Source organism: Sabethes cyaneus, chromosome 1, assembly GCF_943734655.1.
Source record: "Sabethes cyaneus chromosome 1, idSabCyanKW18_F2, whole genome shotgun sequence".
Lineage (NCBI taxonomy): Eukaryota > Metazoa > Arthropoda > Insecta > Diptera > Culicidae > Sabethes > Sabethes cyaneus.
In genome coordinates this window covers 67,825,452-67,830,084 of record NC_071353.1, presented here as the reverse complement: position 1 = coordinate 67,830,084, position 4,633 = coordinate 67,825,452, and the positions used below count along the sequence as shown (strand labels likewise).

Genomic DNA, 4,633 nt, shown 5'->3' with positions numbered 1-4,633 from the left:
AGATGTCTGGGAACAATCCTGTCGTTAAAGATGTGTTGAAAAGTATGAACAGCGGAAGCAGCAAGCCATCCACACATTTCTTAAGCAAAGAGTTCGGTATCCCATCCGGTCCAGGTCCTTTTGATTCATCTAGCAATTTTATTTTATTACAAATTGTTTCGATATCTAAACTGATTACAGGCATGTTCATGTTGGGTGCGACAAATTCAGAGACATTGGTAACGGTTGCACGGTCGTAGATACTTTTAAAGAAATCAGCAAACAAATCGACGGTGTCTTGAACATTTTCACTTTTCCTGTTATTTAGAACAACGTTTACAGGAACACCTTTGTCTTTACGTTTGCTGTTTATGAAATTCCAGAAACATTTTGGGTTAGACTGGATATTTCTTTGCAGCCCGTCTAAATACGAGCGCACCGCATTACTGCACCAGTAATCGGTTTCTTTCTTTGAAGTTGTCTCTTGTCCGATTATACGCAATTTCATCAGCTACATACCGCGTCCGTCGAAATTTGTTGTAGAGCTTCTTTTTTTCCCTAAGCAATTTTATCGTTTCAGAATCGAACCATACCGGATATTTGCGGTTGTCTTTCACGTTTCTTACACGGCAATGGCGTGATAATATGCCGTATATAATATAATAAAACACAATCACATTGTAGTCAAGAGCTGTTTCGATATTCCACGTATCACCGTCAATTATATTCAAAACGGAAAATTTCCGTAGAAAATCCAACATAGAAGCAACGTGAGGTTTCATATCGTCCCTATCAAAAGCATCGTTAGAAATAAATACGCCGCGCCAGTCTACATCTTGTAATTCCTCGGTAATCCGTGCACTCATAGCATCGTCGATTAGGCGAGTGTCTAAAACCTTTATCGCTTTATCGGAGTGTGCGACAAAATCATTGGATGCCATAGGCAACTCAGTAAAAGTAACGTCAATTGACATAGCATTATGATGCACTTCTGTCTTGATCAGCGGATCACTCACCTCAATACGACAGCACTCATCGTCTGTTGTAAACAACAAATCGAGAAATCTGTTGTTTTGATTCGGGATACCGCAAATTTGGAAAAAGCCACAAGCAGCCATCGAATCAACGAACAGTTCTTCTTCTGGCTGGCGTACTTGATAAGGTAAGAAATGCAAATCCTTTTCAGTTTCACGACACCAAGTTGTGTTTTTAAGATTGAAATCACCCACGACAACAATTTTGCTTTCAGGTGACGATGAATCTACAATATTGCGGATGCTTTCTACGTATGATGCATAGCGACCAAAATGCGAATCAGGAGGTATGTATACACAACAAAGAATAATTTCAATTTTGTTCAATCGAATTTTAACGGTAATTTCCTCATTGCAGGACGATTCGAAAATAACGTTACTATAAAACTTCTGATTAACAGCAATCAGTACACCACCGCCGCTGGTTTTATCAGAATTCGATGAGGATCTATCGCAACGGTAAACTACAAACGATTGTGGAAACACAAACGAATTTTGAATTGATTCATTTAAATTTGTTTCACAGAAAGCATAAACATCGAAATCACGCTCCAGTGCGGACATGAAGACAGCTTCGAGCCGGCTACTGCTTCGGATACTATTCATATTCTGGTAATATATGTGCAGGCTTATTTCATTTTTTTTCATACTGATAGCAATTTTGTTTAACAGATGAATCACGCAAGCAACAGTTATACACTTCTGGACAAGTAGAATCATCAAGTAACGGTGAAAAACGAGGCGAAGCAGAATATCGGGGATTACTCGTTTGGCTGGCTTGGCGGGGGAATAGGAAATAATTTCGGCTGAATCCCGCGAGTGAATTCAAACTCACGGAAATAAATACCCTTCTGCCAAGATGAGGCAGACATAGCTTTTTCTTTATATTCCGATCCAATTCCAACCTTGAAAGACACTTAGCTAAGCTCTTCCAGTCTTCTATCCCGAGGAACAAGTTTAACGATATCAATTGCGGATTCCGGTTCAATTTCCAAATTGCTGCGCACTAAGTTCGAAATTTCTTCCACGGTGGCTCGTGGATCAAATTTCGATAGATACAGCCAGCATTTTGTCTCCTCACACTAATAAATAAAATGAAATCAATACAAAACGCCATAATTAATCATGCAAATCAACACAAAACAAAGAAAAACTCAATAGATACTGATATATTGTTAATTAATATAAGCGATCAAATTAAAGCTGTAATAGAACCGGAAGTTAAAATACCCGCGACTACATCAGAAACAGCTCCCTCAACATGAATAATTACAGAGCACTCAAACTTATACAACACAATATAACTAGTCTCAGACCGCCGGACACACGAAAAGCACTAAATCACTTCCTAAACACCAATCATATTGACATAGCTCTTTTACAAGAAATCTGGCTTAAGCCTACTGAACAATATAAATTCCCAGGTTACAAATTACAAAAATTTCTCAGACCATCAGGATATGGTGGTGTGGGTATTATTATCAAAGATGATATACAATTCGAAGAATTTGTTATTCCAAAATTAAACCCAATAGAAGCAGTGGCCATAAAAACTTTAAATACACAAGTAGAATTAGTCATCATTTCAATATACATACCACCACCGCCTATCCGAAACCATGACATTAAAGAACCAATTATCAAACTACTAGATATCATAGAGAAAGCCAACAAACACACAATTCTAGCAGGTGACTTTAACGCACATAACCCCATTTGGAACCCCAAGCATCCTAGCTGTCCTCGAGGAGAGATGATAGCTAAATTATTAGACGACACTAACTTGATTATAATGAACGATGGTAGTCCAACCTTAATTAAAGCACCCAATACAAATCCGTCCGTAATTGACCTTACTTTAATATCTAGCGACCTAGCTTACAAAGTTGATTGGAACGTAATTGACGAAGAAATATGTAGCAATCACAAAATAATCCAATTTGAAATCCAAAACACTGCTAAGGTACATCACACACAAAAAACGTTTATTAACAAAAGAAAAGCAATAGAAAAAATAAACGAATTATCACCACGGGTAATAGAAACTCAATATGATATTTTACCTGTTTTAAAACAGGAGATCGACAGCTGCAAATTTGTAGTTAAAAATAAAAAATACATCCCAAAACCATGGTGGACAGAAGAAATAAGCGACCAATGGAAGCAAAAAAACAAATATCTCACTGCTTATTTTCGAAACCAAACGGTTGAAAACTATTTACAATTTAAAAAATCTCGCGCGAAACTGAAACAGATGATTCGACAACAATCTAGAATCAGTTGGTTGAAACTAGTAGACACTATAAATCCAGATATGGATCAAAAACAATTATGGAACACCATTAGAAGAATCAGTGGGGGTTTTCCACCAAAAAACAATTTATTATTACTCAATGATAGAACTATGGCCATAGAGTTCATTGACAATAATTTCCCACAGATAAATAACCCGATACAATTCACTCCAATAGTAACAACAGAAAAAATAAAAATCTCATACGAAGAAATTCAAAAATTGCTGCGTTCTAAAAAAGACCATTCCTCCCCAGGTATAGACGGAATATCCTTCTTCATACTTAAAAATATTAACAGTCACCTGATCATCAAAATTGTTGAAATTATTAACATAGTAGCAAACAATGGGTTAATACCAGATGAATGGAGAAATATCAAACTCATACCGATACTAAAACCAGCAAAAAATCCCAACATTACAGCGTCATACAGGCCACTAGCTATGCTATGTGTAATAATCAAATTAATAAATTTTTCAGTCAAATGCAGGTTATCAGATCACCTTGAAAAAGAAAAACTAATTCCCAGGGCTTGAAAAGGGATCGCAAGTTGAATGTGACTGCCGTGAATGCGAACTTTCCGCATTCAAACTCCGCTTTTTGAACGATCATTTGACTGTTTTTCTTATGCAGTCAATCTGCCGCTTGCGCTGCTGGCGTCTTACAATTCATGCGGCATCTCAGCAAAAGCAAACAGTCAATCTCCCGTTTTGCTTTGCGTTTTGAGAATATAAACTGCAAACTGACTGGAAGCATACGGTGACGTATTTTTTCGTTTCTCTTTTTGTCTCCAAATCGGCTGCTCACAGTAATAGTTTGTCACCCGGACGTCGGTCCGACGCAAGCAAAATATTCGTTTGTATTGGACGGAGTCCGACCGACTTCTTCCATGCACATGTAGTGGTTGTTTTTTTGTAGTATTGAATCATACGATTGTGCGGTTGCTTTTCGTTAGCGTGGTGATTGCCAGTCATTTGGCTGTTTTGCAGTCATTCGCTGCTCCAAACGGTAAAGGTAACTTGATCGAAACGAAAATGTCAAAAGCGTTCATTCTGTTGCGTGCATTCGGCGTTTGACTGAGCAAACTGCCAGTTGTTTTATGCATAGCGTTCGTATTCCACCTCTAAACGGACGGTGTGAACTTGAATGCGCGTTGGTGTGACTGCGGTAGAAAAAAAGGATCGGTCGAAGCCCTGCTAATTCCACTATATTCATTTGGATTCAAAAAGAAAATTTCTTCGATTGTGTTAACACCCTCATATCTCACGTTCAGCAATCCAAAAGAGAAGGAGAAATAATTGTAGCAACATTCCTAGATTTATCAAA

The 4,633-nt window shown here is 37.8% G+C and overlaps 1 long non-coding RNA gene across 1 annotated transcript; it reads left to right on the top strand.

Moving 5' to 3' along the window:
- Positions 1-813: 813 nt before the first annotated feature.
- LOC128732517 (uncharacterized) lies at positions 814-2,014 on the top strand. Its single transcript, XR_008411809.1, has 5 exons — positions 814-1,141; positions 1,229-1,300; positions 1,372-1,472; positions 1,540-1,625; positions 1,686-2,014. It is a non-coding gene; the product is annotated as an uncharacterized LOC128732517 (long non-coding RNA).
- The last annotated feature ends 2,619 nt before the right edge of the window (positions 2,015-4,633 follow it).